The 25,106-nt window shown below is 53.1% G+C and overlaps 1 protein-coding gene across 3 annotated transcripts in view; it reads right to left on the bottom strand.

The window, feature by feature from the left end:
• Positions 1 to 23,502, bottom strand: part of PAK6 (p21 (RAC1) activated kinase 6) — a 38,108-nt gene extending 14,606 nt beyond the window's left edge. Inside the window, exons 1-4 of one of the 3 annotated variants that reach the window (XM_021097791.1) lie at positions 22,024 to 23,502; positions 21,227 to 21,307; positions 12,517 to 18,529; positions 11,865 to 11,986 (exon numbers count right to left, since the gene is read on the bottom strand). The gene's annotated coding sequence lies outside the window, so the exon portion shown is untranslated. Of the gene's footprint in view, positions 1 to 11,864; positions 11,987 to 12,516; positions 18,530 to 21,226; positions 21,308 to 21,858 lie in introns of all 3 variants that reach the window. The other 2 variants (XM_021097786.1, XM_021097802.1) reach the window with 2 other exon arrangements.

Here is a 25,106-nt window from a genome sequence, read left to right on the forward strand (position 1 = left end):
GTGAATGTGACATACAACTCCATAAAAAGCCAAGCTGCTGATTCACAGACATGTTGCCCAATGTGAAACCAAACTGAAGGGGCCCTGATGGTTCCCAGGAGCTTGGCCCTAATTCTGGACCAAGGGCAAGGCTGGGGTTGGTGAGGGTTGTTATCTTAGGGGAAAAGCTCTCCAGGAAGAGACAGCTCACCTCCTTCTGGGCCCCTTTCTCTCTGACTATACAGATCACTTGCAGGCAAACCCCCATCCCTTGCCTTGCTGGCTTCCATTTTACCTAAGCTCCAGATCTGAGAGAGGGAGATTGGAAATTCAGGAGGCAAGGTGACCCTTCTAGAGTACCAGTCTGGCCACGACTTCAGGGAGCCCTGGGCGGGGACCACATGTGATGGAAGACAGGGTTGGGTGTGTTCACTTGAAGGCTTTGTATCTGAAGTGGCTCAAAACAGCTTAATGGTTTTGTGTGGAGGTTGCAAAGGACAGTGGATCCTTGTGTCACCTGGAAAGGTCTTTTTAAATTTTTTCTTTTTCTTTTTTTCTTTTTCACTTTTTTTAGGGTGGCACTTGTGGCACATGGAGGTTCCCAGGCTAAGGGTCAAATTGAAGCTGTAGCTGCTGGCCAAAGCCACAGCCACAGCAACACTAGATCCGAGCCACGTCTGCAACCTACACCACAGCTCACAGCAATGCCGGATCCTTAACCCACTGAGCAAGGCCAGGGATCAAACCTGTGTCCTCATGGATGCTAGTCAGATTCATTAACCACTGAGCCACGTCAGACACTCCCATAGGTGTGTTTCATCAAGACCTGTTTGTTTCTTGAATTGAATGCTTGGATCAATCACCTGTCCACAGAACTGGATAGATCTGTGCCATGGCATTCTCACTTTGCTCCTGCTCTGGAGACAAAACCTTCCTGGTCAGTCTGGCAGGTTTTGGAGCAGGTCACAGATCTGGGAGGCAGCTGGTAGGAAGGCAGGGTGCTCTATCTAACTGCCACAGCCTCTGCACTGGGCATTCGCCAACCATGAATCAATCTGAATCTGTGTCAGACCTCTTGGAACTGAAGCCAGTTTGGGGGCCTCGAGGTTCAGGAACCTACCAAACAATCCCATCAGGCAAAGCCACATGTGCAGGAGCCCCAAGGACCAAGAAACTTTGGAATGAAATATACTGTTTGGGTTACAGGTGAGTTGCAGGGAGTTTTCCACTAATCTGGGGAGAGACTGAATCACCTACATGATTTGAGCCTCAATATTCTTTTTTCTTTTTCTTTTAGGGACTTATCTAAGGTACATGGAAGTTCCCAGGCTAGGGGTCAAATTGGAGCTGCAGTTGCCAGCCTACACCACAGCTCATGGCAATCCCAAATCCTTAACCCACTGAGCGAGGCCAGGGATCGAACCTGCATCCTCATGGATACTAGTCAGGTTCGTTACTGCTGAGCAACTACGGGAACTCCGAGCCTCACTGTTCTTTATAAAACAGGGTTAATAAAAGGTATTTCACAGGGTTTAGGGAGTGTTAAATGAGCAGATTCCCAGTAGACAAGGGCTATTTCTTTTTCTATGTTGGCCTCTGTGCATCCTATCTCTAAGCTCAGGGCCCTGCATATGTCAGGATGTGAGCAGATATAGGTCTGGGAGTGATGTCCAACTATGGGTCTCAGGTTCTCCTGTCAGGGGTCATGCCTGATTTCTGGTTCTCAGGCCCTCGCCACCTCTCCACAAAGTAGACTCTGTGGTTTGGTAAAACTTGACCTCCTCTGGGAGTTCCCATTACTCTCCTCACTCTATGGACTCCTCTGGAGGTGCAGAAACACAGCTGAGAATTGTAGAAGAGCTGGCTAATGCCCCCTCTGCCCCCCACAACATCCCTCGCCCCAACTCCGTAGCCCCAAGAGTCCACTGTTGGCTGCAGGAATGCACAGATAGCATTTTTAGCCAGTGGTCTACACGACTGTGGGATCCCCTCACAGCAATTCCAGAGTAGGTTCTTCCACAGGCAGCAGGAAGGGCCTGAGGAGAGAGGAGGGCCGCACAGGGTCCCAGGGTCCAGAGCTTGTGGTAGGAGGTGGGGAAGCAATGAACTGAGCTCAGGCTTTAGGGGACGGGGAGCAGAGACTTAGAAATCAGAGCCAGTCACTTTGCTAGTGGGAAATCCACACCTAAAGGGAGGCTGCCAGGGCTCATCCAAAATAATGGTGAGGATAACACTGCCTGGGACAACATGAGTGACTACATAGAAAAATCCAGAAAATCTACATGTAAACTATTGGGATTAAATATGGGAATTTTAAAAGTTCCCAATTCAAGGTCAATATTATAAAATCAATGTATTTCTGCACACCAGCAAGAGACAAATAGAAGTGAAATTTAAAAAAAGACCTGTATTGGAGTTCCCATCATGGTGCAGTGGAAATGAATCTGACTAGCAACCATGAGGTTGTGGGTTCAATCCCTGGCTTTGATCAGTGGGTTAAGGATCTGGCGTTGCCATGAGCTGTGGAGTAGGTCTCAGGCAAGGCTCAGATCCTGCGTTGCTGTGGCCATGGTGTAGGCTGGCAGCTGTAGCTCCGATTTGAACTGTGGCCTGGGAACCTTAATTAATTAATTAAAAAAAAAAGACCTGTATCAAGATGATTCTTTGGGACACAGCCCATCATCTTTTTGGTCTTCTGGCTTTCCAAATAAAGTCACTATTTCTTGCCCCCTACTCCCCCCAAAAAAGATCTGTAGAGTTCCCTGGTGGCTCAGCAGGTTAAGAATCCCGCATGTCACCTCTATGGCTTGGGTCACTGCTGTGGCACAGGTTCGATCCCTGGCTCAGGAACTTCTGAATGCTACAGGTGCAGCAAAAAAAAAAAAAAAAAAAAAAAAAAAAAAAAAAAAAAAAAAAAATTTAAAGTTTCTGTGGTACAATGGGAAATGGGAAAAAGGCTTTGGTCTTTGTCCTCCCTCCAATCCAGCCCCATTCCTGGCACATAGCTTCCTAAAACTCTTGGAATTCCCCAAGTGACAAGAATGTTGGAATTTTCAGCCTTCCCTGCCCCCACCTCTGGGGAAGGAAGAGGAGCTGGAGTCTGAGTTAATCAATGGCCAATGATTTAATCAATCATGCCAACTTAATGGAATCTCCATAAAAACCCCCAAGTGATGAGATTCAGGGAGTTTCCAGGCTGGTGAGCACATCAAGGTCCTGAGAGGGTGAGGCCTGGGGAGGGTGTGGAAGCCCTGTGCTCCTCCCCCACACATCTCTTCCTATTGGCTGTTCCTGAGTTATATCTTTGCTAGTGAACAGGTCATATAGTCAAGTGCCTTCCTGATTTCCATTAGCCATCCTAGCAAATTATCAAATGTGAGGATAGGCAGTTGATCACAAGTACCAGTGGCTTGGAACTTGAAACTGTAGTCTAAAGTGGAGGTCTGTTTGTGGGTCTGAGCCTGAGGGGTCTGTGCTGACTCTAGTGTCACTGACTTAGTGTTAAATTCAAATCGAATTGTTCAACACCCAGTTGGTATCAGAAAGTTGGAGAAAGAGTCTCAAGAGGGAAAAAAACCCTTCTCATTTGATGTCAGAAGTGTCATTAGGGGAAAAAAAAAACCCTCAGACACCTTTCACCATTTTACATTAAAAATATCAGACACTTCGGAGTTTCCGTCGTGGCACAGTGGAAATGAATCCGACTAGGAACCATGAGGTTGCGGGTTTGATCCCTGGCCTCGCTGCTCAGTGGGTTAAGGATCCAGTGTTGCCATGAGCTGTGGTGTAGGTTGCAGATGTGTCTCGGATCTGGTGTTGCTGTGGCTGTGGCATAGGCCGGCGGCTACAGCTCCGATTAGATCCCTAGCCTGGGAATCTCCATATGCCAAGAGTGCGGCCCTCAAAACACAACAGCCAAAAGACAAAAAAAAAAAAAAATCAGGCACTTTGGAATAAATACAATCAAAGATGTGCAAGGTCTCTACACTGAAAAAATCAAACATTAAAGATAATGAAGAATGTTAATAGATTGGAAGGCTTAATATTATATCAATTATTCCCTAGTTAACCTACGCAGTTATTGCAACCTCAGTCAAAATCCCAGCAAACGTCTTTTGGTAGAAATTGACAAACTGATTCTGAAATGTACAGAGAAACATCAAAAATCAGGAATGGCCAAGAAAATCTTGAAGATCAAAAATGAGGGTCACCCTACTAGATACCAAGATTTATTACAAAGCTACACTAATTACTGCAGTATGGAACTGGCACAAGGATTGATGAGTAGACCAATGGAATAGAAAAGAGAACAGAAATAGATTCACTCACATAAGGTCACTTAATTTATGACAAAAGTGACACCGCAATATGGTAGGGAACAGATGATCTTTTCCATAAATGTAGCTGAAGCAATTAGACATCCGTATTAAAAAAATCTGGAAAAAGATTTCATATCCTATTCCCAAATTAATTGGATCTAAATGTGAAAAGTAAAATAATAAACTGCTAGGTGTGATGGTGGGGGGCAGGAGAGAGGGAAACCCACCATCTGGCCATTCCCTGCCCCAAGTCTGGTGTGAGTGACTATGTGGGCCCTCCAATCTGGTGGGGTCTCCTGGAGTCCCTGACCTGTGGGGGCCAAAACCTGTCCATACTCAAGGACAAATTAAATTATCAAGGTTTTCTTTGTCTAAAGCAGAATTTTTTTTTTTTTTTTTTTTTTTTTTTTTTTTTTGCTGTGCCTGCAGCATGCGAAAGTTCCAGGGCCAAGGATTGAACTTGGGCCACAGGAGTGACAATGCTGGTTCTTTAACCTGCTGAGCCACCAGAGAACTCCCAAAGTTCCCAAAGAATTCTTGATGGCCTAGGTTAGGAGTAGGGAGTTCTTTTTTTTCTTCTTTTTTTTTTTTGTCTTTTCTAGTGCCACTTCCCACGGCACATGGAGGTTCCCAGGGTAGGGGTCTAATCAGAGCTGTAGCCACCGGCCTACACCAGAGTCAGAGCAACGTGGGATCCGAGCCACGTCTACGACCTAGACCACAGCTCAGGGCAATGCCGGATCCTTAACACACTGCGCAAGGCCAGGGATCGAACTTGCAACCTCATGGTTCCTAGTTGGATTCGTTAACCGCTGCACCACGATGCAAACTCCAGGAGTAGGGAGTTCTTTCTACAGATTTTACCTAGACTAATCTGTAAATGTAGTATGAACACAATGAATTTTCAAAGGAAATACAGCTAAATATTTTTTGTTGTTGTGTTTGGACCTTTATTATCCAATCTTTCTGCTCTTCTAAATTTTCCTTAAGGATGACAGGCTGCTTTTCTAAAAACAAATTTATTTATTTATTTATTTATGACTTTTTTTAGTGCTGCACCTGTGGTATATGGAAGCTCCATGGCTAGGAGTCAAATCAGAGCTGCAGCTGCCGGCCTACATGACAGCCACAGCAACACAGGATTCAAGCTGCATCTGTGACCTACACCACAGCTCAGGGCAACGGCGGATCCTTAACCCACTGATCAAGGCCAGGGATCGAACCCGCATCCTCATGGATACTAGTCAGATTCTTAACCAGAGGAGCCACAAGGGGAACGCCTAAAAGCAAAATATGTTTAAATAAAGAAAAGGGCAATCCATGCTGACTGAGTCCCTAAGAGATACACACCCACTTAAGTATCTAGCGTTGCTGGGTCACTGGGTGTGTCACCTGAGACCCAAGCACCCCTGTATCTCTGCAGCTCCGTGCCTAGGAACCCACACGAAGGTCCAGACAGGGGCTGTCACTTGCCATCCCTAGGCCTCCATCTTCTAGTCAGTGTCCCACCTTCTGATAAGTCTAAGGGCTCCCAGGGCTGAGGGAGAGGGGTCGCTGAGTCATTGTGGGGTTAAATCAGATCAAGCCGTGCCTGTCTTTAAAGCTGCCATCCAAGAATCTCCACCTCTTTGCAACCACACTCCATTCACCTAGTGGAAGAGCTTTTCTTAAAGATACAACGAAAGAAGGAGGAAGGCGGCAGGAGGCTGATGTTCCCTGAGAAAGCCAGTCCCTGCCTTTCCTTCTGCCTTGCCTGACATGATGTGGGCCTCACACGTGAAGTAGAAATGGGCAGGGGCAGGGCGGCAGCCCCAGCCCCTCCCGTCTGGTGTGCCACCTTGCCCCAGTGCAGGGGAGGGAGGTGCTGCTGAGGAGTCTTTCTCAGGCTGGGAGGCAACCTTGAGATTGAGGAATGATTTGAATGTTCCACTTCAGGATGGACATCACCCTCCAGCCAGCAGGCTGGCCCACGACTGGATGGGGAGAGGGATGCTCGGCGCTGGGATGGTGGGGGTGGGAAGAGCCCTGCCTGAAGCAGTTTAAGAAGGAAGCTCCCCGGGCATAGCTCCTGTGGAGGCTGTTTCCTCCAGCCAGAGGCTGGCAGATGGGGAGCTGGTCAGTTTCTGGAGGTCATGCTGCCACACCCAGACAAACTGAGGGTGGAGCTGGTGGGGGAGAGTTCAGGGAGCCACAGGACCAGCTTCAGAGGAGCAGGAGACTCAAGACAGAAAGAGAAGTAACTTTTCTTGAGCACCTGCTATGTGCTAGGCCCTTTCCAAGCACCAACTAATTTAATCTTCACAATGATCCTGAGAGATAGGACTTAGTAGAATCCACAAATCCAGATGATATTCAGAGAGGCTGAATAACTTGCCCAGGGTCACAGAACCAGAAAATGACCAAGTTGGCTCATTTTCTGAAGCCAGATCTGGTTCCAGGGCCTCTGCTCTGTCCACCGTGCCCGGTTGAAGGCTATGGTTAATCTCCTTCTCAGGGGTCTATAAACAGGAAGGGGGCTGGGCAGCCTGAGAAGAAGGGGGTGGGCCAGGGCCAGCTCCCTCCACCAAGATTGCTAGGTTCTTTCCCCGGCTGATCTGTGAGTCAGAGGTAGGGGAGACTGGTGCTGTCCTGACTTGCAGGCTGACCTTTACTTTGTCTAGAACCAGTTTCTTTCTTTCTTTTTTTTTTTTTTAATTGTTGTTTGTTTGTTTTTGCGGGGGTTTGCCCTACAGTGGGGTAGGGGGTGTTCTAAAGAGCTCACATTGGCAGCTATGATGTCAGGGCCCGGCATTCATGGAAAGAGCAGTAGAAACAGTAGGAGAGTATTTTCTGCAGCACAGCTCCACTTCCCTTCAGTAGGATCCCAGCCCCAAATCAGGTGACCCACAGGCCTTGCTTGAGGAATGGTGGACAGAGCTTTGTGGCTCATGCTACCGTTCCATGGTGACAAGGGGTCGGTAGGTGGGGGTCCCCGAGCCAAGCACTGTGGCTTGGGTGGTCCAGGGTCCACAACAGGGACAGCAGACAGCTGTGCTGGGTGGGGCATCCCCTCAAACTGCTTTTCCTCTGGGGGAGGGGACATCTGTCTGCCAGGGCCTGGGGCCCCATAAACCCAAGGCAGAGCCATGGAGAAATGAGTCTGCATTTAAACCTCAAATCCCATGGATGCCGCCATTTGAGGCAGACCCTTAGGAGTGAATCTGCCTGTTTAAGACATGCTCCAGGACTTCCAGAGGTCCCTCTGGGAATTACCTCTGGGGCCTGTCTTGAGACAGCATCAGCTATTTTCCTAACCTGTGGCCTCCTCTTTTCACTAGAAGTGCTGGTTATCAGATGTGGTTGCCTGACCCCCTAGCCCCAGCTTCCAGTGGGATTTGGCAGCTCCCACACATCAAATCCCCTTCAAGGAAAGGACACTTGGTCCACTGGAGATATTCATTAGGACACACTCCAGGCTGGGAGGGTGGTTTCCAGAAAGAGAGTCCAAAGGAGTTTGCAACTACTCTGAGCGGCAGGATGTGGCTGGTTGTGTAAGGTCTGAGAAGTTGCAACCTGTCTGTTAGGAATGAGGCTGGTGGGATTCCCCACCATTTCCAGAAGCCTGGGAGGAAGGAAAGCAGCAGTATCGTGAACCCTGCTCCCTCTGAGCACCAGTGAGGGAGAGTGGGGTACACGTCTAGGCTCCTCCTGAGGGAGGTGCGGCTGTCTTGTCAGGGCTGAGCGCTGGCTCGGCGGTCCCTAAGCTCTGCTGTGCCTTTGGCCTGCTCCTCATTTCTAGGCCTAGCATTTTTGGGGGTGACGAGGGAATGGGCTCGTTTACCTCTGCCAGCTTCTCCAGGTACAGTGAGGAGAGAAGCAGCATCTGGGCTCACTGGAGGGGCTGCTTGGGTACTTTGAGTAATCGTCACTAGGGAGTGTGCAGTGTCAGCACCCGGATCTGGGCTAAGTGTTCCCTACGCAGGATCCTCGACACAAGCCTGGGAGGTAGGCCTTATTATTGTATGCATTATGCAGGTGAGGAAACCTTTGTTCGGAGAGATGAAGTGGTTGGCCCAAGTGGAGCAGCAAAGAGGAAGACCCGTGTCCATCTGACTCAGACCCTGATGTGAACGCGGCTGCAGTCAGCTGTCACCGCCTACCAGCCCACCCTGGGTCATTCTCAGACCCATGCAACATGCTCTGTGATACAAAGCAGAGATAAGCCCCTGGGTTCCAGGGCACTTATAAAAGTACCCCTGGCTACTGCCACCATCCAGACATGAGGGGCTGCTGGAGGACCCTGTCACCTCCAGAGTTGGGCCCTTCCACCCTGAGATCTCTTCATACAGCCCTTTGGGAACTGTCACCGCCCCCCAGCCCGACCTTTCTGTGAAGAGTGATGTGCCTCACCAGCCCCCTGGTTGAGAATACCCTGGACAGAAGACTTCACTGGAGTTTTCTCATTGGCCAGGAAGATTTTTCTCAAATTTTACTTTCCAGGGTTTGTTTAAATATAAAATGATATTATTCATTCACTTATTCAGTCAACTCATTGATTGTGTGTCTACTCTGCTCTGGGTCCTGGGGATCATGATGAACAAGCAAAATCCTTGCTCTTTTGCAGTTTAGTTGGCTTTTCCAAACATATGTTGCTAGACTCCACCCTGACCTGCAGAGCCTGCCTGTGGGACTTGCTGATGGGGTCTGGTCTCCCCTCCATCTATCCTTGTCCAATTTTCAATCCCTCAGTGGGATTGTGGACCAGAGCTTGGACATGCCCTGCTCCCCGTGCTCCAATGCCTTCAGTGATGGGGGGGCACCTCCTTCTTCCTTAGGCCCCTGCCCTCTATCCCCCTGTCCCTCACAGCTCATCCTTTGTGCAGGGCTGAGCTTTGTCCTCCCTCAACCTCCAAAAGGGATCCAGACCTGCCATCTGCCCTCTTCACATGACATGAGAGGTGACACCCTAGCACCCTTCCTGGCCCTTAGAAATACGCCTGTGACAGGGGCCTGAAGAGAATTTCATTTGCTCTTCTGCCAAAGCTATCTCCTGCAGCGGGGTGGGGGGGCTAGACCCAGGCCATGGCCCTTCTACCACTGCCTGCAGGCTCTGTAAAATCTGCCCAGAGCCACTGCACCGAAGTGTGGAGTGATCCTGGGGTGCAGAAGTACCCTGAGGTTCTGCCCCACTGGAGGGGTCCAGAGTGAAGCCAAGCATGTAGAGCAGAGGGCACTACACACAGAACACACCAAAATGTCTGGGTGCACCCCCCCCCTCGCCTCCAGCACGCCTTGTCATCATTCCCACACTACAGGTCCCAGTGAATCCCCAGGGGAAAGATAATGGGGCTGTTGTTGAAAAGAATATGATAATAAGTCTCAATCAATCACTTGTGTCAACACTCCAGCTGAATGAGAGGCCGAAGGGCCAGGCTGGCCAGCCAGGGAAGGTCAATATTGACTCAGGCCTGCCTCTTGGGCCCAGCTCCAGCCTGCAAGTGCTGTGCTGTTGTCCAGCAGCGGCTCAAGCCAGAGCAGCCCTCTGACCTCTGTTCACTGTGCTTAGAATCCTAACTGCTTCCCCAGTCTGCAACACTGGGATTTCCTGGGCCCCAGGTTTTCTCCAAGGATGACCTAACGGGAGTTGGGGGGTGCTGTAGGCCAGGCACCTCTTCACTGTCTCAGATTTTCAACAGCCTCCACATATAGACTCATGAGTCCTCATCACAATGTCCTCAATGCCTAGCCAGAAAGAACCTGCAGAGTCCCCTGGTCACATGATTAAGTCCCCTAATCACATGGAAAAATTATATTTTTACAGACCTTAACTTTCTATATCTCAATATTTTTTCCCATCCTCACTCCAAGCTCACAATACTGCAGTGAGATGAGCCAAACCTGTTTTGCTCGGTGCATTTTTTTTTTTTTTTTGTCTTTTTGCTATTTCTTGGGCTGCTCCTGCGGCATATGGAGATTCCCAGGCTAGGGGTCGAATCGGAGCTGTAGCCACAGGCCTACGCCAGAGCCACAGCAACGCGGGATCCGAGCCGCGTCTGCAACCTACACCACAGCTCACGGCAACGCCGGATCCTTCACCCACTGAGCAAGGGCAGGGACTGAACCCGCAACCTCATGGTTCCTAGACGGATTCGTTAACCACTGCGCCATGACGGGAACTCCTGCTTGGTGCATTTTTAAGGATGACAGGCAGCTGGGGAGAGGACAGAGGAGCCAAGAAAGGGAACATAGACATATACGTGTACAAAGCATCTAGCACAGGTCAGACACTGTGTGCGGCGCTTTTCATTAGTGCATTTAATGATCACATGTCTACAAGGCATCTATATGAGCTCTGTTTTACAAGTGAAGAAACCAAGGCTCAGAGAGAAGTGCTTGTCTGAGATGGTGTGTGTGGAGCTTGGATTCATCCCTAGTTCCAAGCTCTTCCCTGGTCTTGTGTCCCCAGAAAAGTCAAATGACCTGCTCCAGAGCACACAACTGCTTTGGGCAGAGGTAGGACTGGAACCTCAGCCCACTGCTGTTTCTGCCTCCAAAGTCGGATCCTCTTCCAGAAATGGCCCCTTCCCTGGGCCACCTCACTAACTACATGGACCCTCTGTCTTTACTTTGTCCCCATTGCTTTGTTCTAACAACCTCCGCAATCTCCTGCCACCTAACCAGACCATTCTCAGGTAGCTTAACCTTTTCCAAAACTGGAGGCTACACAGGTAGCCCAATGCTAGGGCTGTACTTTTTCATCAGTTATCACAGTGACTTCTCACAAAGGCCCTATCAGGAAGGCATGATCACCCCATGTTACAGATGTGGACATTCAAGTTTGGAGAGAAGGAAGGCAACTTGCCTACAGAATCACAGGCCAAGGGTCAGGATTCGAACCCAGCTCTTCCTGGTTGCAAATGTCGTGTTCTTGGCCACTGTACTGTGTATGTGGCCGGAGGAGAACTCACAGCAGAACTCACACCAGAATGGGGCAAGATACAGAAAACGAAGCCTACCCGCTCTGGGAATGTTTCCTGTCTTAGCCCTTGGTGTTCCTGGCAGCATCTCCTCCTAGGTTGGATGCCACTCACTGGGTGTGGGCAAAGCTGGCGCTTTTAGCAGGTTGGGGAGCTGGGAGATGAGATGACAGGCGGGGATGTGCTGAGCAGCACCTCTGGCCAGGGCTGCTTCTAGCTGGGGCTCTGCACAGACGCTGGGCCAGCTTCTGCCCTTCCGGTTCGGGAGCCTCTTTCTCAAACAAGAATTCAGTGCACTGGCCTTGGTGACATTGCCTCACCCCAGACAGGCATCAGACCTGACAACAAGCAGAGGCTGGGCCAGGTGCCAGGGCGGGGCGTTTGAAGCCCTGCCATCCAACCGTCTGCAATGGGCCAAAGCTGGTGAAGTAACAATGCACATCCACTAAGGACTGAGAAATGGCACCTAGAAGGGACCACTGGCCTAACAGTACAGAGAAGGGGCCAGCCCAGAAAGGCCACCTGCATGCCCACTGTCCCAGCCTGTCCCTTATGGAGGTCCCGAGAAGGCCCCTGGGCGCCCTCCCAAGGCTGGAGGTCCTTTACTCACCTCTGGGCGCCGCCTTCCCCGCCTCCTCTTTCTCCGGACTCCTCACTCTTCAGTGGGCAGAGCTCTCAGGCACCGAGGAGAGAGAAGACCCTGGGGACCTTCCCAGGCCAGTCCTCCGAGGCCTGGATGGAAACAGATCAGAAATTCATTGTGACCAATGTAGTAAGTGTCCCCGCAGATTTTGCGACTGGCGGAAAAGCAGTCAGAGCCTCCCCCTCCCCCCGCCATCCTCTCTCCCTACCCCCGCCGCCGGTCTCCGACTGAGCCACAGTCTCAGGTGCGAGGGGAGCCGGCGGGCTCCTAACGAGGCGCACGGGGGACGAGAGGGCGGTGGGCGCAGCGCTTCCGGCCCCTCTGCACGCCGCGCTCGGACTCAGTGCGGCCACCGCCCCCGCCTCGCCGGCCGGAGCCCGGAGCCCTCTGGAAGCCCCCGCCCGCCTGGGCGCGAGCGCCGGGCGCACACGAGCAGGAAGGTCCCCTCCCGGCGCCGCCGAGTCCCCTCCGCTGGCGCTGGCGGCCCCGCACTTCGGGGAACGAAAGCTCGGGGACTGGGGACCGCGCGTGCGGGGAGGCCTGTCCCTCGCCCCGGCCCAAGCCGGGGCAGGGCTTACAACCCCCTCCCCCCCACCCCCGTGGTGGTCGGGGCACCCACCTGCCGGGCAGGAAGCGCCCGGAGCTCTCCCAGTGGCCGCAGGAGCCCGGCCCGCCCTCCGCCCGAGGCACTTCGGCGGCGCCGGGAACGAAGAGGAGAGGCCGCGCTTACATGTTTGTGCCGCGCCGGCCTCACCTGCCGCGAGTTTGATTTCGGGGTGTGGCCTCAGGTAGGACTCGGCAAACGCAGAGCCCGGGAAAAGTCGCCGAGGGTCGCAGGGGCCGCGGCTCCGGGCCTCTCAGCCCGAGGGACGCCCCCCAGCTCAGTGCTTTATCTGCTTGGCTCTGGCTCCCGCCGGCCCGCTATGACCTGCACGTGGCCCCTCGGACCTTGGGCTGCCGCGTAGAGGCCTGACCTGGATTGTCCGCTGAGCGCCTTTCCGCGTAATGAACTCCTTAATTTGCATTGCAGACGCACAGTCGGGAGGTGCTGCGGGGTGGCACGTGCCCACCCACACACCCTGGAGAGCCCAGATGGAGTCCAGGAACCTGCCACCTTGGCCTGTATGGCCCATTGGAACAAGTCCCTAAGACTGCCTTGGGGCAGCCCCCTTGTGCGGGCAGGAAAGGGGGTTTAAAGAGACTCCAATTCCTTTGTCAGCCTTTGCTCAGTTCTGAGAGCCTTCTGGCCTCAGGATTGTAGGGGATCTCTGAGGAAAGAAAGCATCCAGGAGCTCTGCACCCCTAAAGAGAGGATTAGGCACCGTTCCCTATTTGTCCCCAGCAGTGCCCTGGCCTAGGATCTGGATGGCTATCCCACGTGGCTTATGCGAGGCTGCCCTTTGCCCTGCTTCTTCTGGATTGGGGGTGGTTTCTCCTGTGTTTATATGTTATGTGGGAGGGGTTGGGGCCATCTGTCTCTTCCCCAAACAAGGAAGTGAGAAGACTTCAGCTGTCCTTGGGCCCCCAGAGAGGACGGTGTCTAACTGAGTGCTTAGGGGATTCTAGCTTGGAGATTCAGCATATTTGGATCCTAAATGGCTGTCCCCAAGCAGTGCAGGCACCGAGGACAGTGCAGGGGTATTTGTCATTGTTGGGTACCTCAGACTTTAGTTATTGAGATCACTGTTGCCATGTATCTTTTTTGTTCACTGATTCTTTGGACATATCAGTGCAATTTTTGGAGACAGAATTTGCATTATGGGCTCAGTGGCTTAGACACGGTTTGCTATAGGCTCCCATCAAACAGCTGAGGTGGCCAGTGGAAATTCGCCACCCCGAAACAGGCCTGCACCCTATCTAGCTGCATCACAAAACCCTGATGTTCTCAGCCTCCCTGGGGAAGGTGTGGTTGTGCCAGATGGAAACGCTGGCTATGGGAAGCAGGTTGGGCTGGGTGGGAGGGTGCAGGCAGGGTGGAGATTGGTTGCTGAGAATTTGAAATGAACAAGGAACCAAAGCTAGAATGAAATGCACTACATTATTGAACCTAGAATCAACACTGTAAATTATTTTTAACTGACTCACACATGAATTATTTCCTATTTTTATTTTTTATTTATTTTATTTATTTATTTATTTTTTTTGTCTTTTTGCCATTTTCTTGGGTCGCTCCCAGGGCATATGGAGGTTCCCAGGCTAGGGGTCAGATCGTAGCTGTAGCCACCGGCCTACGCCAGAGCCACAGCAACGCGGGATCCGAGCCACATCTGCAACTTACACCACTGATCACAGCAATGCCGGATCCTTAACCCACTGAGTGAGGCCAGGGATCGAACACGCAACCTCATGGTTCCTAGTCAGATTTGTTAACCACTGAGCCACGACAGGGACTTCAAACACATGAATTATTTCCTTTTAATACAAATACCTTATATACCAAAACAGCTCCAAGCAGTACTTTTGAACTGTTAAACTACCATAAAGCATATTATCAGAAATGAACTGGTGTTTAATTTGGTTTGAATCCAGGCTTGGGTATCCCAGAAAGGCTACTAGCCAAGTCCCATCCTTACTCTATAGGGAGAGAGTCTAGGGAAACTTGGGGGAAGGGGGTGTCTCAAGAGCCATAGTGGCCATAGTGTTCTTTGGGGCCTTAAGGGGGGACAGAGATTCCCAAATAAGACTGAGTGAGGAGGTAATGAATTCCCCCATCACCGGAGATATTCAAGAAGCAGAAAGCTATCAGTCAAATATGCTAGAGAAAGATTCCCAAAGTGGATACCAGACCAGACTAGGGAGCCTCCTGAGCCCATCACAACCACTTCTGCACTTCCACGTGGGTCTACAGGTGGCTTGGTTGGATGACCCTCTGCATATTGGGATGGCTGGGATGTGCAGACTGGGTCCTGGCTGATTAATTTCTACGTATGACTCTCCCCTCTTCTCCATCTTCCTCTGATCCACACCCAGCTCAGCCCTGCCCAGGAGGAGGGGCCACAACAACAGTTTGGGAAGTGGCAGGGACAGTCTGGGGACTGCTTCTCCTCCAGCATCCAAGTGCCTATTCCCAGGTTGCCATTGCGCCAAGCACAGGGAGAGGGACCAGGCACACCCTCCTTTGAAGAACCTCAGCATCTGGCATAGTCCTTCTGGTTGAAGTTGTCCACGCATGGCCAGTCTATAAAATGGGCAAGAGAGTTGGACACGGACACTGAGAACTGGCATTTCACTGTGGGCAATGGCTCTCGGAGCACTGCCAGCTCTGGGGCATTGGTCAACCAACCTGGTCTGGGAGGGTGTCAAGCAGGGCACATGGGCAGGGCAGGCACTTCCTGGCTCTCAGCCTGTGGCTGCTAGGGCCTGTTGTAACATCTGAGCCCCTACAGCCAGGGCTGAGAGCCCGGGTTAGGGCCAAAGTGGAAAGATACGCATCAACTTGTGGTTTAGAAACACAAACACATTATCCTTTCCCTGCACCTGTCTGCTTCGTGATTTGAAGAGCTTCCTCGGGGTCCTTTCTCTGGATGACTCTGCCCTCCTCTAAGAATAGTAATAATAATGCCTGCCAATTATTGAATGCTCCTATGGGCCAGGCCCCACACTAAGCTATTTACACAAATCATCACTCGCGTCTTCCCAACAAGTCTAGCATGGAAGTACTATACTATTACTATTACTATTCTCATTTTACACATGAGACAGATGAGGCTCAGACTGGTTAAGGCACCAGCTCAGGGTCTTGTAGTTACTGAGTGATGGAGCCAGAATTTCACCTCAGGTGAATCTGCCCCTAGGATATTCTGTTAACTCTGTACTGCTTGGAGGTCCCTGATTCCAGGGACTGTCTGATATGACCTGGTCATGAGGGGTCAGGTCCCTGAAACAGTTGGTGGGGAAGCACTGGTAATTTGCCTCTTTGTGCCAGTTCTGACTGCCACCAGGAAGAGTAAGTCATATGACCCAGAGACAGGGGGGGATATCCTTCCTCCATTTCTGATGAGGGTTTGAAGACCCCCCAGGTGGGGTCGGTGTGAGGGGCAGAGCGGGCCTCAGTTTCCCCTACCCTGTCTTTGAGTCATGAGCCAGCACCCTGCCTAAAGTCCTTGCATCAAACTGTCTGACTTTTCACAGAGCCAGAATGAGTGGGGTGCCATCAGACCCAATTGCAGGTGCTGTAGGGGAGGTGGGAGCTGGCATGCCTACTTACTACTTGGCTGGTGGAGCCCCTTGAGGCCTGGGCTCCAGGAGTGGTAGCTGCCCTGAGTCTCCATGAAACTGAGGGAGCTTATACTGCCAAGCCCTCGGGATCCTTAGGCAGGAGGTGGGTAGAATCTAGCTGCAGAGACCAGGATTGGCTTCTTGCAGGATTGGAGCCCTTCTGCCTTTCTAGACTTCCAGCGTGCCCCAACCTTAGTTCCCTGAGGTGGATGATGCAGGAGAGGGCGCCCCTCTCCCTTGGGAAGGTGGTGGAATGATGAGGTCTAGAGCATTGGGGTACAGGGGTCCCAAGGACCAGAACTCCCAAACAGGATGAGAGTTCTTGGCCCTCAGCCCTTATAGCTGCTGAAGGGACCAAGGAGGAAACTTCCCTACCCCATGACGGGTGTGTACACAGCTGCCATAGGGGTGACAGAGCCCAGTTTGGTGTGGTCTGGGGGGTGCAGAATCCCAGAGTCCTCCCAAGAAAGTTCGCTATAACATCATTCCAATAGGTCTGTCCACTCTAGATCCTGGAGAGAGAACCCCAGCTCCAGGTGGCAGAACCGTCTGGGCCTGGTTAGGGGTTTGGGACAAGTCCATGGGACTCCCCTGCCTGGCTGCTGGACAGACATGTCCTTCTTGCCGCCCTGAACCTCAGCAGAAGGAAACTATCATACCCAGAAACCCCCAGCCTCCTTCTGCCTTTTTCTAAAGTGTGCATGTGTACTAGGTTTTCTCTGCCGGCAAGAATCCATAGCCTGTCTTCCCTAAATGCAGACTGACACTGGGGGCCCAACTTGCCTGGGAGTCCCAAAGGGCCCTGGTGACCTGGACAAGCCACTTAGATGCAGAGGCCACTCCACCTCAGATGCAGGGACAGGGCAGCCTGCGGCACCCTTCCCAGGTGCATGGGGGTATGAACTATACTGGGGAGGGTGGCAGCCAAAAGAGCCACCTCTGTATTGAGGACACTCATTTTAGAGACATGATGAATTCATTTAATATCTTCTCACTATGATCACTTTGCAGCCTCTGCTCTTAATGGGCTCCAAAGTTCCATCCAAATGTCTGTTGCTGGCAATTTAGCTCTCTGGCTGGCATTTTTGCTGGCAGAACTAACAGCTGGAAGCTTCCTGAATGGAAACTCTTCATTGTCCTTTCCTCTCTCCTCTGGGCCTTCAGAAGCTTCCCCCAGTCTAAGGCTGGGGCAGAGTTGTGACCCGGCCTGGAGCCCAGGGCCTGACTTTCAGGAGGGACAGTGGACCTGGGGGGAGTGGCAGGCTTGTGCCCCCGCCCCAACAGCTGGCACAAATGCCCTTCCTTGCTGGCCTGATGGCTCATCTGAGGCGGCTCCTCCTCCTGTCGTCCCTTCTCCTCCCACAGGAGCCTGTGTGCTTGCGGACTACCAGCCTTGCATTCTGGCCCCTGAGTCTGGCTCCATCCCTCCCCAGGTCTGAGACCTCCACCTTTCCCCACCTTTCCTCATCCCAGACCCCCCATCTTCCAGCAAAACACACTATAGTGGAATATAAAGGTCTTCTTTTCCAGCCTGGGCCTGGTGATAGGGAGACATGACAAGTGATGTGCCGCCTGCTGCTGGGATCTGATCTCTGATGGTGGACATTTAAATTCCTGCCTAGAGTCATGGTATATAACTGGTGGAAAGACCGCCTGAGGTAAAGGGTCTTCTGTGTACTCCCTGCTCACAGAGTCTGCCCCCAAATCTCTTTCTTTTCTAGACACTATCATTGCTACCCTCCTCCTTTGGTTTAAGACATTAACAGGCTTATGGTCAAAATGTAAAATGCTTCCTGGGACAAGGAGAACTTGAATCAGTCCATTTCCACATTAGCTGGCTCTGTGTCAGGGTGGTCTGGTCCCAGGAGTGGTCCAAGACTCTCCCTGGGGGGTGCTGGTCAGAGGGCACAGGCTGAGCTGGGGCTTCTTGTCCAGTAAGATGCAGGGTGTGGGGGATGACTGGTCCCAGCCCTGTTAGGGCAGGAGGCACAGAGGAGCAAGGGGACCTGTCTGGCCTCCTACTGTGTTGGGCCAGGCCGCCTCTCTCAGCCATCATGTTACATGGCAGCTTTCACCTGCCCCTGCTGCTGCCCTTGCAAAGTCCACCTGGACCCCCAGGCCTGGCACTGGCTTTGCCATGAGTTAGCTCTATGATCTCAGGGCCCCACCTCCCCTTGCTGGGTTCTGTTTCCCTCTGTGAAATTATGCGGGCTGCAGTTAACATTCTTGGGCCCTCCCTCTGGCTCAGCAAACCAAGGCCATCCCAGGTGGCCAGCTCCGTTCTGGGGTAGACTTTTCCTTCTCTGTGCTCCTCCCCACTGACTTGGGACTGGGCTCTGGATGTGCAGTCATTCCTCGGCTCCCTGCACTCTCTGTGCTTCCTTGCACAATTCCTTATGGAGCCTCATTCGAAGCTGAAAGAAAGAAAATGGAGGCTTGAAGGTGCCAGGCCAGAACTGAACCAGAGAACCGGTCCTCCCAGTTTTAACCCCACCACCACTGCAGCACTTAGAGCCATGCAGACAGGCAGGCAGGCAGCAGGGGCCTTGAGCAAGGTGACTGGTTCTTTGCTATTTGCCCTGGGGTAAGTGGGCTGGGTTCTCGCTTCACTGGGATCAGCAACCAGAACAAGGAACCAGCTGACCTGAGCTTCCTGGGCCTGCCTCTCTGAGCACGCAGAGGACCCCTTCAGGTCCTGGGCAGCCTGAGCGTGCAAGAGAACACAGCCCTGCCCTCATCCTGTTAGCCAGAGGCCTGGGGGCCTCAGTGCACAGCAAACTGGAGCCAAGCAGAAAGGTGCCAGCATTTGCTGACCGAGGCAGCAGTTGGAGCAGGAAAAGTTGCCACAGAGAACGAACAGGTGTTCAAAGAAGGTCATTGTCCCTCTGTAAAGACCTGGGCCTCTGCACTGCTAGGTGGGTCACAAAGAGGTTTTATAGACAATGCTGGCCAGTGCGGGTGTCCCTTTGCTGAGGCTGATGTGGCCACATGTAGTTGTGAGGGAACCTAGTTCTCCTCATGCAGTTTCCCCCAGGGTGTGAAAGTCTGTCATGTTCAGCTTTCCTTTCCACCGCTCTGCTGAAGGACCGTGAGCTCCCACGGGGCAAGGGCTCTGTCCCATTCATATATCGCACTCACAGCCTTCCCCCGCCCAGTCCCACCACCAGTACTCAGTAGTCAGGCTGTTGCTCTTCCCTGCCTGCAAGCAAGTGAGCCAGAGCAAGGCACCAGTGGCCATCTCCTATGCTGCCTGGAGCCCACACCTTGCCTAGAAAAGACAAGTCCTCTCTACCCCACCCCTCACACCTCTCACCTTAGCCCCACTGTGGACCCTCGGGCTGAGCTTGGAAGGGCCAGCTTCCCAGGACCAGTTGGCCTGTCCACCCGGGGCAGGAGCATCAGCCTGGCTTCAGGAAGTTGAGAGCTTTTCCTGCCTCTGAAGCTTCCATTTTCCATGCTCTATTCCAACCTGTTGGCTAGAGCACCTCCGCAGAAGGCCTGATCATGAGCTTTACCAGCACCCTTCCTACTGCCCGAGTCACCTTCCCACTCCAGTGTGGTGGGCATCCTTCCGGAAGGGCTCTGCTTCAGGCCACAGGACAGCTTCCCTCAAATCCTTCCTGCCTTCTGCACCCAGGACACAGTGTGCAGAGGAGCCTCTGGGGCTGTCCGTCCGGTGAGGAACGCATTCTCTCAGGATCTCCGCCTCCTCCATGCTGGCCCTCCCACCCAGGTGGTAGGTATAAGAAAGCCAGCATCCAGAGCCTTCCCTGAGTCTTTTCTTCTCCTGGCTGTGCCCTGGCCTCCACCCTCTGTCCCTCCTGGCCCAGCCAGCTGCCAACCTGCTGGTCTGCTGTTTGCCTGGTGCTCCCCAGCCTTTGCCACTACCCTCCCCTAACTCCCTCCAGGCACCAGCCGCTGCTCAGCTCTGCATACACCAGGCACCCTAGGCTTGGGAGTTGCCTTTTTCCAGGAGGTGGGAATAGCCCTATAGCTGGTAATTCCACAGCTAGTAAATGCCCCCATTTTCCTCATCCTGGAGCCAGGTATGGGAATTAATCAAGTGGGAGACACTTGGGTCCATCCTGACTCTGGCCTGCACAGAGTGGGTTTGTCCCAGATCTGCTTGCACCTTTCCCTGGGCCTGGCACATCCCAGCGAGCTCAGCTCACAAAGAATGTCTGTCCTTGGGAGACCAAAAGGTCCATGCAGCCCCCGTCCTCCTCCCCTATGGACACTTTCAAGTGCATAGAGCCTTCCACTCAAAAAACCTGCCCCTGGTACTGACCCCTCCTGACTAGACATCCTGGTCACCAGGGCTCCTGGGGTTGCCACTCCTGAGCTGTGGAAGGGAACCCTTGCTTGGCCCAAAGGACTTCTTCGCTGTTAGATGAGCTTCTGTGAGGCTGTCCCACCAGGCCTGGAGACTCTGCAGCCCAGAACTCATCCTCTACTTCAGGAAACTGGTCCCACAAAAACCATTTCAGGAAAGACCCAAGCAGGACCTTCTGACCTTGGTGTGTGATGCCAGGGAAAGAGCCAACTACACTGTATTAGCCTTGCCTCTTCGTGAGACCCCAGACCCCTGAGCTCACTGGGCCTGGCATTGACCGGGTTCTTAACCCTGAAACAGAGTCAGAGGCCTGTGAGGGAAGATGGTGTCCTCAGCCAGGCAGCCCCCAAACCCGGCCTGACACTGAGTTTCAGAGTCAGAAGCTGTGCCACGTCAAGCTCAGCATAAGGGTGTGACTTGGATCCCGGGACCCAGTGGATGCTCCATAAATACTTGTGCAATGAATGCCTGAGGAGAGTGTCCCAGAGGTGGTGGGGCCTCCTGGAGGTGTGTCCTTGTGGCACTGTCATGGCCCAGCAGGAAGGGGAGGCAAAGGCAGGAATAGAAGAACCAGCATTTCTGTCTTTGGCCAGAGGCCAGCTGGGACTGGGCAGCTTCAGAAGCCATCTGGAAGGGTGTGGCAGGTCAGGTGGGATGTGGGGCCCCTCAGCCCAGGAACCCACTGCTGCCGTCATGTCCCAGGTGGGGAGCAACCTAGACAGCTTGTACCTGCACCCCACCCAGAAGGCCTGTGCCCGAGCGGCAGCGGGGACCTTACCTTGGGTGTCCTCTGGATGGCTGGGCCCTGAGCTCCCTGCTGCAGGCTGGTGCTTGTCTCTAGCCCAGGAAGTGGCACTCCCTTCAGGCAAGAAAAGAAAAAAGAAGGAAAAGAAAAAGGAAACCTCAATGCTTTTCTCGCCCAGCCTCGTCTCCTGAAGGCTCCTGGTTGGAGCTGTCCTGCTTCTGTGGGCACACAGTCTCCTCCCTCCGGCAGCTTACTCACCGGTGTGCCTGTGTGGCTGCCAGCTGCGTGGGGGAGGCAGGGGACCCACGTCCCCCTGCCTGACACACAGTGGACCAGGCTCTGAAGGGTCTGGAGCCCAAGGGCTGGCTTGAGCACAGGCAGGCCAATCAATGGCCCGGCTGGGACTGAGTAAGGGGAGAGGGGAGCCCTGGGCAGCAACCTTCCCCAAGATGCACCTGTGCAAGCTCGGCGGAGGACACACGTAGGTGCTGAGCCACACTGCATGGGAGAGGGACAGAATTCTGGTAGGAAGCTGTTTCCTTAAGGCCCTGGGCTATCTGGCCTCCTGGCAGGTTGGCTTCATCCTTGGATCACTCCCCATGCTGGGTCTCTGTGCCACGGACTCAGTGAGGCCTGCACCTCTCCGAGCTGGACCTGCACCTCACCTGCTCAGGCCTGGTGCCTGGTGTCCTTTTGCCCAGCATCACTGAAGAGGAAATGCTGCCAAATCCCCCATGCCCAGCAATTTGCCGGCCCCCTTCTGTCCGCTGTCTCTCACACACATGCTGCTCATACACACGTGGGGCCACACCCAGGGCAGAGCCACCTACCTGCCTGGGCCAGCCTAAGCCAATCCAGCCTTGCTCTCCAAAAGCCACTCTGACCCTAGGAGCCGCTCATTCGCAGAAATGTCCCATAGGAGGTGAGTTCAAAGCCAGCCTGGGAGGACTCCAGCTGGCATGGACTGGACTCCCCTTCTCTCCCGGCACCTCCAGACGACAGGCAGCCTCGTCACCATATCTGCTATTGCACTGGCCCGGCTGCTGTCTCTCCCTGGGCACCTCCGGCCCCCACAGCGTCTTCCATAGCCGTAGGGGGTGGTGGCAGACTCGTGGCTGGTCCCATCTTCCTCAGAGCCCCAGGTAGGGAGGGGAGAGAGCTAGAAGGGGCGGGACTCAGGTGCAGCTCCAAATTTCCAGCTCCCAAAATAATCAGATTCAAAAGAGAAGGAAGAAACCTCCAGACCAGTGGGTGACTCAGTGCCTGTGGGCCGGCTTAGTCACCTGGATGGCTGCTCCTGGCTCCTGGCACATCAGGCGGGAGCAGTGCCCTCCCCCACTGCTGCTGGCAGCAGGCTGTCAAAGGGAGCACAGCCAAGGAGCCCCAGCTGGCTGGCCCAGGGCTCCTGGCAGGCGGCACCGGCAGGCTCAGGCCTCCTCCCCAGCCGCCTGGCCCCCCTCCGCCACCGAGCACCAGGGCTCACTTTGGGATTTCTCCATTAAATCCTCAGGCAGCGACCTGCTCATTTGGGGCGCTGAGCTGCTTCAACGTTGCTTGGCAATTTTGATATCGTCGGGGGTTGCCATGGGGAGGAGGGTGATGTCATTGACACAAAAAACCCACTGAATTTACAAATCAGCTGGGGCTGGAGCTATTTATAAAAACACATTTTTTTCCTGCCTTCCTTTACTGAGGGGGAGGGAAAGGAAGGCTCAGTGCAAGCCTCCCTCAGCCCATGGGAAGCCAGACCGCCCAGGCTCCCTACCCCCAGAGCTGCTGGACTCAGACCTGGCTGCTCGCCCCAGCTGGCTGAGCTCCCCTTTCGGGGGCTTGGTCAGTTTTGCTGTAAACGGTGAAAGAGTGGCACCCAGGGAGTGCTGGGCAACGTGGGCACCAGCTTCCGGGTTGGTAGAGACCCTTTGTTTCCCAGGCCTTGATCAGAAACAGGGGCCTCTTCAGGTGGGAGCTTGAGCTCCCCAGGCAGCAGGTGGAGAGCGGGCTTCCACTCCGTCCTCTTCTGGGTCTCTGAGCCCACCTGTCCCCTCACTGGCTCCTTTTCCTCTCCCCTTGCCCAAGCCTGGTCATGGCCCTCCCCTCTGCTCCACTCTCCCACACTCCCCAGCACTCTTCCTGGAAGAGCATCCTCTCTGCGGCTTTGACCATCAACCTAGAAATGCTCACCCAGAGCCCAAGTCACAGCTGCCCCACTGCAGGCACCACCCTGGCTGGCCAGCTCCTACACCCAGTGCCCCCTGCTGCTGACAGGCAGATGGAAATCTGCTGTTCCCCTTGGCCCTCCCTGCCCCCAGCCCCTTACATCCAACATGGCACTAAGCTGCTCACATTAGTTTTAAAAACTCCTCCATTAATTTTCTTCCATAGGGAAACAATGTGGTGTTTGGTTAAAAGCCCAGGCTCTGAGTTTTCCAGCTTGAGTTCATATCCCAGCTCTGGCGTCCATCGGCTGAAGGAAATGTGGCATGTTATTTAACCACTTGGACCTCAATTTCCTCATCCATAAAATGGGGATGATTTCACCTACCTAGGGGGTTGTGGGAAATAAATGAACAAAGCTCCTGGCGCAGTGACTGCTCATCCTGAGAGCTCAGTACATGAATGTTCTTCTGTTTTCAGCTTCACGGCTGTGCTGTCTGTGGCTCATTCTTATCCACTCACCAAACAGCAGAAAATTAATCTTCCAAATCATGACCCCAGTTACCTCCCTCATAAAGGCTCAGGTTACACTCACAGACATTTTGATTGAGCTGCATATTGTTGGACCCCGTGGCATTCATCATAAAAACTCGGTCAGGTCTTCTAACTCCCAGCTATCTTGCACAAGAAAAGGAATTTTTTTTTTTTTTTTTTTTTTTTTAAGGGCCACACTCGGGGGCATGTTGAAGTTCCCAGGCTAGGGGTCAAATCAGAGCTACAGCTGCCGGCCTATACCACAGCCACAGCAATGTAGGATCCATCACAGCAATGCCAGGTCCTTAACCCACTGAGTGAGGCCAGGGATCAAACCTGCATCCTCACAGATCCTCGTTGGGTTCATTAACCGCTAAGCCATGATGGGAACTCCCAGAAAATAACTTTTTGCCAGCCATCAGGTAACTAACTCCCAGCCTGATGAGAAGTCTGGAGAATCTGGGACAGAAGCCTGGCAGCCCCCCAAGGTCTCCTGGCAGTGGGCCTGACTCTGAAGTCCCCACACCTCCCCCACCTGGATAGGTGCTCCCAGCATGCGCTCTGCCTCATGCACCATTGTGGGAGTCTGGTTGGAGGCTCAGGTCACGTGCCTGGCTCTGGCCTGGTGGAGTGAAGGGTAGCCTGGGCAAGTGTTCCCAACACCACACTCAGGTGGGGAGGAAGATTCGGGTGCGGCTACTAAAAGAAAGGGTGTTGGAGACCAGAAACCAGCCAAGGGACACTAGGGCCTCTTGGACACTTTTCCTCATCAGTTTAATTCCTGAGCATGATAGTCAGTGTTGGTTCCTTTGCTCTTCAGGGACATCTGAAAGCTGATGCCAGCATGGACCTGAGGTCATTCCTCTACTTTGTCATGTTGTATGACTTCTTGATTTGGTGAGAATATCTGCCAACTTAGATCCTTTTTCTTACAGTTTGTAGGAAAGGGGGGATCTACCAGTCACTGGAAAAACCCATGCAAAGGCTTGGGTGCCTGTTGCAGAGGGTGGGCAGGCAGACGCCTGTGTCCGTCTTTTTGTTTGTTTGTTTGTTTGTTTGTCTTTTGTTTGTTTGTCTTTTGTTGTTGTTGTCGTTGCTACTTCCTGGGTCGCTCCCACGGCATATGGAGGTTCCCAGGCTAGGGGTCAAAGCGGAGCTGTAGCCACCAGCCTACGCCAGAGCCACAGCAACGCGGGATCCGAGCCGCGTCTGCAACCTACACCAC

This window comes from Sus scrofa, chromosome 1, assembly GCF_000003025.6.
Source record: "Sus scrofa isolate TJ Tabasco breed Duroc chromosome 1, Sscrofa11.1, whole genome shotgun sequence".
NCBI lineage: Eukaryota > Metazoa > Chordata > Mammalia > Artiodactyla > Suidae > Sus > Sus scrofa.